Raw genomic sequence first — 12,580 nt, 5'->3', positions numbered from 1 at the left:
GCAACTATATACTTGCAAGGACAAAAATGATATACACAACAATATAAATGAATCTCAAATGCAGTATGCTAAGTGACACATGCATGACTCCAAAAGCTACCTACCTTATGACTCTATTTATATAACACACTTGAAAAGATGAAACCATAGAGACATAAAACAGATTAGTGGTTACCAGGGACTAGATGGTGGGAGGAAGGGTTGAATAAAATCCCTATGAAGAAATCTGAAGGATTATACAACTATTCTGTATATTAAGTGTGGTAGTGATTACACAGCTATATGTTTGTCAAAAAATAAAGAACTGTACACTAAAACAGGGTGAATTTTACCATATGGAAATAATCTTTAATTAAAAAATGATGAAAGCACTTACAACAATTATAAAGATGAGTAATTAAAATATGGCTTGTGTCATTAATAAACCACAACAAAAGTAAATATTTTGAGAGAAAATTATCAGCATAATTTCTACAATATAGTAATCAAAGTATTATTTTAAAATGAAATGTCAAATGTATAAACAACTTGCTTTTTATAATTAGCATTTCCACTGTTTCATGAATAGTTAACATGTAAACATAAAACTACTCATTCACATTCTATTTTTAAAATATCCTCCCATAAGAAATGTAATTCTAGGAATAAGAAGATAAACATTAAAATTTTGTATTACTTACATATTCTGTATTTTATTACCATATTCTAGAGTATTGTGCAACTGCACTTAAACTTTTCTCTTACATTGCCAGAAAAATGAGTTGTTTTTAAAAAACAAACCTTACAATAATGATGTTCCTTTAATATGAATAAGCATGTGCATATACTTATTCGTATTTCAGAATTCGGCATCATTTCAGCCCAATGGGAATGAGATGTTTTCAGGACACAATTAGGAAGATATCAAAGAGAAAAGATGTAAAAATCTAATACCAATTAGAAATAAACTGCACTGCCGTTTTACTGTGTGTAGAATATTTTGAACATCAGACATGTAGGATTAGGGATGGCTTGACATTATTGAAAATTACAAAGAAGCAAAGTTAGAAGGCATAAAAGGGCAACTTAAAGGCATACTTTTCTGGAAGTAAAGGAATATTATAAACTGATCAAGACAATAACGTTTTAAAACCATTTTATTTGGGATAACAAAGTCAGACTGTTGAGTTAATTTCATTTTTAGTCATAGGAATAAACATTCTCTGTAACATTTAACAATGTAAAATGTATTGAAATGGATGAGTATTTGAAAGCTTACATCACTGCTAAAAACTACCATAATTATTATCCCCGGCTTTCCTTGGTTGTGCTGAATCTGCATAGTGAGCTGATGGTGACAAAGAAAAGTAGCCTTCGCACACTTCATGAGGTATGTGTATGTCGCATGACGTATATGTCACGTGATGGGGACTGGGAAAGCAAAGCAGGGAAAAAACAACCTAGATGAAGCTCTAAATATACTTTTTGGCAGACCCAAAGGGAAGAAGAAAGATGTCTCAAGAGATTTAGGTCAAAATTTATGTGGTGCACTGTATAAAACCCCTGTGCCATTCCCATTAAGCCAAACTACAGCAAAGATATGTAGTATTCCTATAGTTGGAGTTGTGTTTCCTTCTAATGTAGCACAATCCATAGACTGGATAATGTATGTCTGTGCATGTAAAGTCCATTAAAAAGGAGAGCTCTAATTTTAAAAAGACGAAGTTTATCAAACAGCTTATCCACTCCCCATTTGATTTCTCGACTGGTGCCACCAACAGCTAAATATATAAATGAGCACAGGACCAACACAACATTGTGAATAAATTAGTATTTATGGATGGTAATGATAGAAGCTTCAGGGAAAAGAATGCCAGGTGGATATTTATGTTTCTTAATCCTAATGTGATCAACTCCATGTGCACTCTACCTTCTCTCATTGTCTTACCATTCTGTCTAAATAAGGGGAGGGTCCATTTCTGACTGGGAAGGAGGGGAATGATCTTAAGATACCTATTAGGATAAGACAGCTGAAAAAAAAAAACTCTTTAAAAACTTAACTCAGCCCTTTGAGCTTCACTAGCAAAGTGACTGTGCTCATTTTTCCTTGTTTAAATAGTTTTTATTTTAGGAAATATCTTCTCTCATTCTTCAGTGTATGTTCATGGGGTAGCAGGAAGAAAACATGTTATATGAATAGCTTTAGATTTGATTCCATGCATTTCTCAAAATGTTTTAATTGGAAGTAATTTAAAGGCTACTGTAGTATCTTTTGGAGGAAATGACTCACCCAGTATCATGCAATAGTTATAGACAGGTATAGTACCAGAATGCAAGTCTCCTGGCACTCAACATGGATTACTCTATAGTAAACCATGCTGGCTATTTAACGATGTGGGATAATAACTAGATACTTTTCAGAACTATTCATCTTCATTCTCAGTCTTATATGCATTATTATTATCATACATGTCCTTTAATGTAAAATTTCCTACTTGCAACAAGGAAAGGAGAGTGCACTGAGATTTGGAATAGCCAGGTCACAACACGGAGGACACTAGGCATTTAAGGGGAAAGGGAATGGGAGTGGAAGGTGTGAGTTAATAGTTTTGTTTTTTCCAACCTGGACAACATAGCGAGACCTCATCTTTATAAAATTTTAAAAATTTCGTGAGGCTTGATGGTGTGCCTGTGGTCCCAACTACTGCAGAGGCTGAGGTGGGAGGATCACTTGAGCCCAGGAGGGCAAGGCTACCATGAGCTGTGATCACAGCACTGCACTCCAGCCTGGTCAATAGAGCGAGACTCTGTCTCAAAAGAAAAAAGTAAAAATAATTTTTTAAAAGAGGAAAAGAGGGGTAATTATGTATAAAACCCACTTTGCCTGGCTTCAGTTTCCCAAGGGCCACATGTCACTAGTGGTATGTTAGAATTATTTTCAGTCTGTGGAAGGGAAAAAGGAAAGAGAAAAATGAAAGGAAGAAAGGAAGTAGGCTAAGAAGGGAGACATCCTCCTTCATTATCAACAGAAAATATTATAGCTTCCTTTTCATATTCTCAAGACATTTAGAATAAAATTTCTGAGCAAGTTAGTGCAATTTTAAATATGAACAAAGTATGTGAGAGGGAGATCTGTAGGGCATTATGCTTATAAGAAAATATTTGTGTATTAGTGTGGTGTTATATGGAGGGCTGTATCACTTATTCATGCGTTCGTATCCAAAAGCAATTTGAGCAAGCTAAACAGTGGGATTTTAACTTTAAAGACTTGGAGTTTTCATCAAATCATAAATCTTTAATCTGGTCTGTTTAAGTATATATACTGAAAGAAAGAAAGAAAACAGAATTTGTAAACTTACAGTATGTTTTCCAATGCAAAGAAGTCATCTAAATGTGGTTATAAATCCCAGAAGAGATCTTGATTTGACCCATTTCCCTCCATCTTTTCCCATAGAAAATAACAGAAATACTTGGCTTGTCCTTGCTGTATTCATAGTGTACCCATTAGAAATATTTACATACACTTAATTCTATTCATATTAAGGTGTAATGATGAATTTTACGATCAAATCCATCAGTTTAACTTTCAGTAAATATTATTATATTAGAGCAGTGAACTACTGAAAGTTTGTTGTCCAAAACCACAAATATTCACTCACAACTTTCAAAATTTAAGTGTTATGTTGTTTCTCAGATCAATAATTTAAAATATAGATTTTTAAATCTATATTTAAATGGGATATAGAAAATGGAACTTGAAGTATACTCACCTGAGATGAGAGCCATGACTTTGCCAGTAATGAACAGTGTTTCCCAATGTGATATGATATAAAATGGGTGTAGGATAAAAAAATAAAGTAAAAAGTAATTTCAAAGCAAGTTATGCAATGATATAGATGGAAGTAACTTCTTTGGCCTCCTATGAAACATTCATTCCTTCATTCGACATTTACTTATGGGGCTCTTCCCAAGTGCCAGGCACTGTTCTAAGTACTGAGTTAAACCAAAGCAAAACAGAATCCCTGGCTCCATGGAACCTCCATGTCATTGGGGGAAAAGATGTTAAATAAACATGTTTTCTAAATGTCAGTTAATGATAGTACCATAAAGAAAAATAAAATATGGTAAAGGTAAATAGAGTGATCCATGAGGATTTGTTACTTTATATTGGAAAGTTAGGGAAGGCTTCTCTAACAAGGATATGTTTGAGCAGAGACCTCCTGAAGTTAGTGAAGATACAGGAGGATAGATCATTCCAGAGAAAAGCTCTGGAGTAGGAGTCAGCTTATCTTGCTTTTAGGAGTATCAAGGAGGTTTATATGTCCACAGTAGGCCAAATGAGAAAAAAAACAACAAGACCTTATGTAACATCTCTTTTATTCTGAGAGACATAAGAAGCTTTTGGAAGGCTTATACAAGAGGAACACAGACATATTTTCAAAAGATCACTCTGCTGTGTGGAGAATAAACTGTGGTGCCTGGAGGGAGAAGAAGCAGGATCAACTAAGTAGTTATTGCCACAGTTCAAGTAGGAGATGATGGTGTATCTGGCCAGATTGGTAGCAGTGGCTGTACAAACTATATGTATAGAACAAGATCATTTTTTGTTGCCATTTAGCTAAACTAAAGGTAGACTCCATACGGAAAAAAATTGAAAACAAAAAGGAAGTGAAGAGTTAGCTACAGGCATACAGACATAGATCAACCAAATCCTGGAACATAAATTTGGGTGAGGTAATAGTGAGGAATGGTTCTTAAAGATGTTGGGGATCTTTTAAAAAAAAATGGGATGATTTTATGACAGTCTACATATGTTAAGATGGTAAGATATTTGGATTAGTGTACTGTAAGTTTTTCCTCACTATCTGCCAGTGAGAAATTTTATAAGTGCTTTCTCCAAAATATGTCTACCACTGATTTTTTCCTACCCCTAAAATACATTTTAAGAAAGTTTGTTTTTTTTTTTTAAGGTTGAGAAAAAGTTGCAAAATGATAGCTATCGTTGGGTGTGTGTACTAAAATGATACAAAGCTAAAATAATAAGGAAAACTTTCACAGAGAATGCCATCAAATAAACATAAAATTAAATACTAGAAAATCTTTAAGATATTTCTAGTAGCATTCTTTCTTTGGGGAATTCAAATTTCCTTAATCTGCTAAAAAAGAAGAAAAAATCTTTGAGACATTCTAATGGTATAATCTTTTAGACTTCCATTAGAAAAATCTTTAAGAGGAAACACTAAAAACATAAATAAATTTTAAATCAACATTAACAACACAACGTATATTTTAAGTCTTTCATGACAGAAATTAAAGCAAATTGAAGAACATTAATAAACTAAAAAAATGCTGAGATCTCTTAAACCACTGGGAATTCATTTTCTTCACAGCAATGTGCTTTTCAACATTTAAATTGTATTCACTCTTGTTAACGAAAATAATTTGCCACAGCAGAAAAAAATGAAGATACCAGTTCTGTATAACATATTATACTTATCAATATAATGGGAAGGTATGTTCTAGATATACTTGGCAGATAGTAGGAAGAGAGAAGGGTACAACCAACCTCAAAGCTGAATTCAAGCAGTAGTTGAGTACAGGTCCAAGAATGTGTGTTTCAATAATCAAAAAATGCAAAAGGTTGAACCTAAACCCCATAGATGATTTATGGAGAAAATGTATTTTTTAAAAAAGTTTAGATAGATTTAGTTAAATTGAGTAAATTTAACCATTCAAATTGTACTTGGCAAACTGGAAGAATGAACAAAAATACAAGTCAATTTAGAGAGAGTAAACAAAGTTCACAATTACAAAATGAAACAGTAAAAGTGAATGCAGCTGTAAATCATTAAAATATAATGTTGTATTAAAGATGAAATTCAGGTGATGTCAGTGTACTTTTAGAGCACAGATATACTCTGTTAAGTTGGCTAGTAGGCAAATATCTGTATAAATAAATACAAATTCCTAATCACTCCAATTATAAAATCGAGATTATACTCCTAAAAATAATTAGGCCAATACTTAATATCACATTTGAGGAAACAGCAAATCACCAAGGCAACTGTTTAAAGAAAAATTAGCTTTCATGAATATTACTACTGAAAATATATCACTGTATACCCATAAATTTACTTTATAATTTTAATACTAAAAGTGTTGCAACGTAAGAAATCTAAATCTGCTCTAAAAACTCTCTCCAGCTTCTCAATATTCTACCACTAACCTCTTCATTAGGTCATACTATTTCTTTACGTTTCACCACAGCTAGGCACTTTTTTGTTTGTTTGTTTTGTCAGGGAAATTTAGGGCAGGGAATGGATAAATTCACAGAGCAGAGCAAAACAGTATATAAAAAATACTTGGAAGTAAGCAAGTGGAAGTACCCATTTATTTTACAGGCAAGAATATCTGCAAGAAAACAATATTCTACAGGGAAGAGTATCCTACAATATTAGTATTTCTGTTATTTAATAATAATAAATTTTCACATAACCAAAGCTGGGCTAAAAAAAAGTGATGGCATTTTTAGACAACCCTTCTAACTATGCTTAGTTGTTAAACAGGTTACAGGGCCCACTTTGAAGTTCTGAAAATCAAATGAGGAAGCTAAAAGTCTAGAATACCTCCATAAGAAAGCAATAAAAATGACCTAAGCCTCATGAAAAAAAAAAAATGTTCCAAGAACATAAATAATTTTACTTAATAAAGACTATAGAATTGATAGGACTTTAGTCCAAGTACACTAAGAGATACATAGTTGAACCTAAGAAAATGTTTATTTAACCTAAGGAAGGAATAAAACTAAACTACAACATTTAAAATTTGAATTAGGCATTAGAATATTTGCAGACCATGAGCACTGGAATATGTTTTTTTAAAAGTTTCAAGCACAGGGATTACCTTTACAGAAGCTTTAAGAATATAAAGAGGAATCTTTCTGGGTTGGATTTATTAGAACTCTATGAATTAAGGGCTACATAAATAAAGTTGCTTTTGAAATCAGTGCTAATATTAAACTCTCATTATGCCAATTTTAAGATATAGGCTTTCTTTTATCAAAAAGTAGTATGAATTTGGGCACTGGTTAGAACATTTTGGGTCCATTCATTTATGAATAAGACAACTACTATTTATCACAAAATTCAAGAAAAAAATAGCCGGAATGTGCCAAAAACTAATATTCAGCAATTGTAATAAAATTGATACTACTTCTGAATCAACTGACTTACAATTTTGTCTATTAACAATCATGTTGAGAAAACTTCTTAGAGACCTGTGTGCTCAATCTCATTCTCTTCTTACAAGTTAATGGCCTCTTTCCAATTTAATTCAGAGAGGCAGAAAATACATGACGTTCATCATTTTGTTTTCTATCAGTATTATAACTAATAGCTGATTTAACATGACACAAAAACAAACAAGGGTGATGAGGCCGACCTAGACAGAAATCCAAAAAAGTCACAAATAAAATCCCTTTTATGTAAATAAGTTTTACATCCTTCACATCTTCTGTTGAAATAAAAATGGTAAATAATTTCTCTGGCTACATTCACTATACTGTTACATGCTCTATGAATCTCAATCAAACCATGCAGTTATTTTCACATACTTCAATATACTTTTCATGAAGTGTAATTCTAATACCTATGCAAAGAGACTTGTTTTGTGTGTTTGAAATTTTGTTTGTACAAAGGAAATATAACTTCTCATTACAGATTACCTGTACGTATAATGTTCATCGTTTTTCTACTTTTATGGTGTGCCACATACAACTATTTCCTCCCTATTTTAGGTTTCTAGAAAATTACAAAGGTTTATCTTATTTTTTTTTTAAGCAAAGCCACTGCAATATAAGAAGTGCAAAGAAATGAAACTCTAAGTACAGCTTATTCAGGTACAACCATTTCATAAATCTCTTCATATCATAACGTAATTAAGGGCCTATTTCCACCCCGAGTATAAATTATATAAAAACAATATCCCAAAATATGAGTCAGGCAATTCCTAACATTACAAATAGTTCATAATTAATATATGTCTATGTTTCCTTTTATTGCTGTATTTATTCTAATCTACACGGAAGTATAGTGGTAACATTTTAACAACCTAAGTATAAAGTATTCATTGTACTTATATTTAAGTTGAATTAAAAACTATTCCCTTAAAAATCCTAACATTCTTTTTTGTACTTAAAAGTGAACTTTTAGATGATCTTTTTAAATTGAGTGTCATTTCTCACCTACAGGGATGTTTCATCAGGTTTCTAGTCTCCTCTTTCAAAGTTACTATATTTAATCATAATTAAACATTTATTTCACTTAATTTTAGATAACAATGAAATAGTGTGTGTCGTAAGGAAGCATTTAACTAGTCTGACGACTGAATGAGTCTAGTTAGGCAATAAAAATAAAAGGAAAGAAGGAAGGAAAGAAGTTAAGCAGGCAAGAGAAAAGGGGCCTTTAAAAAGCTCTAAAGCTGATATGAAATTGTTTGGCCCTAATGATCACACTGTATAGAATTTTATACCCACTCTTTTAATATAGATACAAATAAATCAAAATTGTAAGTTAAAAAAGCTCTAAAACTGATATGAAATTGTATGACCCTAATGATCACAGTTTATATAATTTTATACCCACTCTTTTAATATAGATACAAATAAATCAAAATTGTAAATTAATTCTGTTTAACAACATTAAACAAACACTACATTTAAAAATTCCAGTGCACTGGGAATATACTGATCCATAACTCATAGTGACAGAAAAGATAAACAGTCCCCTTGACAACATAAAACATTTCCCAAGGTATGCCACAATGCAAATTTGAAGATGAAAATAACTGAAAGCTCATCTTTACTTCAGTTTTGACCTCTAACACAGACTTGCTATTAAACACATCTCTCTTGCTTCTGCTGCTGCCTAAACAAACTATTTGAGTTAGGAGAGCCTGCAAAGATGTGCCTTACAGGCAAACTTTTGTTTTCTAAAAGTAAATCTCTCCCAGTACTTCCAGTTGAAAAACGTCCACTTCAGCTGCTTGACAACAGGACGTCACTTTCTCCCTTGGGCTTACCTGCTACTACTTAAGTATTCTTCCAAGTAGACTCTGGACATGTTGGGAGGTAGCTCTTTAAGCACTCCTGATCCACGATGACTACATATGCACACACCTTACACACTCCCACAGGTCCTTCGTACCCTTTCCCCCTCCATCCTCCTCTGAGAACTCACTCAGGCCACCTAGCGCACCTTGCATGGCCAAAGCCTGCCCAACAGGGAGCGAAGAGTATTCCAGGAATAATCCTCAAGACCAAGAAACTTACTGGATTTTAATATGTGGTGGTAAAAAAAAAAAAAAAAAAAAAAAAAAAAGTGTGTGTGTGGGGGGGGGTTAGATGGGGGAACAGGAGCCTTATAGATAGCAGCTATTAAGTGGTTTAAATCTGTTGGTTAAAAGGCTGAATAAACAAATACACACATGGGTCTAGGTCTTTGGGGATTCCGGATTCTGCGGAGCGTCCCAAGCGGTGGCCAGGTCGACCTCTCTTGACTCATCCCTATGCAAAACGCGCACTGGCTCCGCTTTCCAATCCCGACTTGCACCCGTCCTTCCCCTCACGTTCCTTCTAATCAAAGCGTCACCCCATGCGCCAGGTGCCCTAAGAGACTTACCTAAGAGATTCCAGAGTCTGAGAATAGTGAGGGTAACTTTTCCTCCCTGCTCTAGAGAGGCCCCAACACCCACAGCAAGTGAGGGTCCACACTGAGGTCGGGTGTCAGGGCGTGTTGCGGCCTCGCGGGTGGGCAGAGGCGCGCAGAAAACGCGCGGGCGGCGCGCGCGGCCACCCAGTGGGTCCCGCCTGCGCCGCCGCCGCCGCCGCCGCCGCACGTGCGCCGCCGCGAGCGCGAAGGGCGTTCGGACCCGCGCTCTGCCCGCCCGATCGCCCGCCCGCCCGCCCGCCCGCCGGGGCCACTGTGGACTTCCAGGTAACAGCCAAGTGAGAAGCCCTCCCTATCACCGAAAGGTGTCTGCGCTCCTCCCACGTCCCCTCCCCGAAGTGCCGCGAGGTGCGATTTCACCCCAAACCCACCCACAAACAGCCAGGCGACCTCTCCAAAGCGGAATAAAAGTAAAACCAGGCCAGACCCCGGGGGAAGCGGGTCGTGCTAACGCGTGGACAGGGAAAGGAACGCGATCAAGGCAGCAGTCATCCCTGTGCACGGTTATCCCGAAGCGTCAGTAGGGCCCAGGAGTTTCTCGACTCCAGAAACAGGAGTGTCCCCTTTCCATCTCTCTCCTTCCTGGAGAAGTACTTCTGAGATGAACGCTGAAGTGCCCAACTTAGACGCGAGAAGCGTGCACTTGCCCAACTGAGTAAATAAAGGTCAGCAGTTGGATCAATAAAGTGTGTGCTTCTAACCGCCAGATGTTTTTACTGTTGTTTCTCCTCCCGAGGTTGGGGGTGGGGGTGCGGGGAGGAAGGGGAAAAGACAACAAACAATTAAAAAGAGAGTAAACAAACACACATCTGGTGTTTCGACACACATTCTCCTCCAGCCGCGATCTCTCCGGACGAAGCAACATTTTGCATTATCCAAACTAAAAATCATCCGTGAGCCAACAAGCAAATCTCCCCTCTCCACCCCCTTTTCCCCCATCACAAAGCAAAATGAAAGAGAACAACAAGTGGTGATGCTGGGTCCGGAATGCGACCCCAACGCCGAGCCCAAATTTGACACATGTCACACTCGCCCCGGCAAGCAGGGCGCTGCCTTTGGGGCGAAACTTTGTCGCCACCGCGGGAGGAGCGCAGAGCTGAGTAAAGTCGCAGCCCGGCCCGGCGTGGAGGTGGCTGGGACAGGGTGGGGTGCGGAGGTGCAGCGCGCCAGAGTGAGGGCCAAGAAACTTACCGCGACCGGGGACGCCGTGGGCAGCGTCCCGGGAGGTGGCACCCGCGGCGGCGAGGCAGAAGCCCCCAAACAACACACCCACGCGCGAGTCCGGGCAGCTGTTGCCGCGAGTGGGGGGCGCGCCCGGGGAAGGGGGGGGCCGATGAAGCCGCAGCCAGCGGACGCGGCCGCCGCATAAATAACCGGGGCGGGCGTTCGCGGGCGGGCTGCGGGTGGCGCGGGGCTAGAGCTGGGGCGAAGCGGCGGCCGCAGAGCTGCACGCGCCGGCGTGTCTCGCGCTTTCTCGGAGGCTCGCGCTGTCTCGCGCAGCCGCTCCCCCCACCCGGATCTGTGTGTGTGTGTGTGTCTGTGTGTCTGTGTGTGTGAATGTGCGCTGGCAGGCGCGCGCACCCGGCCGCGCGCGCGTGTTGTTGGCAATGCGAACTGTACACACACTGCTCGCGGGGCTGCCTCTCCTCGGAGGGGCGGGGTGGGGGACAGGACGCCGCAGAGGATTCTGAAGTACCGCCGGACCACTTGTTTGTTTTGTTTTACTTTGCGTTGTTATTGTCGTTGTTGTTGTTGATACAAAAAGTGGTTTGGAACCAGCTGGTTAGGATGCCTTTCTCCCCCGTCCACCCATCTCCCCCCGTTCCCTAACTTCTTTAAGGAGGGGGAAACGCGGGGCAGAATATTGTTCGGATTTGCAGCGGAGCCTCCTGGCTGACGTCAGGTCCACCTGCTATGTAAACAACCCGCTGGAGAACTTGTTTGTGCTACGCCAGATCTTCCCCCACCCCCACCCTTCTCCCCACCTCCTGCTCCGCCTTCTCCCGCTCGCCCCAGACGGCGAGTCAGGGAAGGGGGTGGGGAGGGAGGCGAGAACAAAACCGTATGCTGTATTGGCAAAGCCGAGTTGTGTCTGCTGCTTCTTGGCAGTCCCCAAAGTACGTCCTCTCAGCAGACGGAGCTGCTGGCAAATGAAACAGGGGATTCCACTTGAAGTGCAGAAAGCCTCGAAGGGATCCAAAGCCCTCGGTGGCAGGGAGTTAAAGTACATGGTAGTCGGAAAGGGAGACCCGAGCGTGCGTTAAAGCGCTGATTGGCCTTTCTTTTCACGGTGTGCGCCTCTGCGGCCTGGGGTGGAGAGAGGCCGAGTGTCTTTCTCTTCATTGTTGCCCTGGTTCCTGTCTCACTTGGGCCAAGGAGTTCTCGGGCTTCCTCGTGGTCGCGCAGCCCAGGTCACCGGGGCGCGGCTTGGAAGGAAGGGGCCGCGAAGCTGGGACTTAGAGAGTCTGAGGTTTTCGGGAAGGGTCCTATCAGTGACTGAAGGGAGCAAAAGTAACCGGAAAGAAAGGAAAGAAGAAACGGTCAGAGCCTGCTCCGCGCGCATTTCAAAGCCGAGGCGCCCGCGTGGGGGATGCGCGGGCCCAGCCGCCAGCCCTGGGTCCCGGCTCCTATCCACTGGGTGTGACCCGGCTGGCGGGCCCGCGCGGGACCCAGGGGGGTGACAGGGGAAAGGCCGAGGGAGGAGAAGGCGGGCCCCGGAGGGGACGCGCGACCGGAATCTTGGCGAGGGGCTTCCTCCGGAGCCCCAGCCCAGAGAGGGGCCAGCGCTCCCTCCCCGCCGGCTCCCGCGGGTCGCGCGACCCTTCGCCGGCCGTCTTCTCCGCGCGCCGCAGACTGAGCCCACTGCTTTGCTCGCA

General features: G+C 40.1%; 1 protein-coding gene across 16 annotated transcripts in view; it reads right to left on the bottom strand.

Moving 5' to 3' along the window:
- The window catches only part of FOXP2 (forkhead box P2), a 607,270-nt gene extending 595,958 nt beyond the window's left edge, over positions 1–11,312 (bottom strand). For 4 of the 16 annotated variants that reach the window (XM_054559699.2, XM_054559702.2, XM_063726143.1 and 1 more), the window contains exon 1: positions 10,896–11,310. The gene's annotated coding sequence lies outside the window, so the exon portion shown is untranslated. Of the gene's footprint in view, positions 1–10,895 lie in introns of all 16 variants that reach the window. The other 12 variants (XM_063726142.1, XM_054559691.2, XM_054559692.2 and 9 more) reach the window with 6 other exon arrangements.
- Between the last annotated feature and the right edge of the window lie 1,268 nt (positions 11,313–12,580).

The sequence above is a fragment of the Pongo abelii genome, chromosome 6 (assembly GCF_028885655.2).
Source record: "Pongo abelii isolate AG06213 chromosome 6, NHGRI_mPonAbe1-v2.0_pri, whole genome shotgun sequence".
Lineage (NCBI taxonomy): Eukaryota > Metazoa > Chordata > Mammalia > Primates > Hominidae > Pongo > Pongo abelii.
The sequence above is the reverse complement of the archived record's forward strand: the minus strand, read 5'-3'. Positions and strand labels throughout refer to the sequence as shown.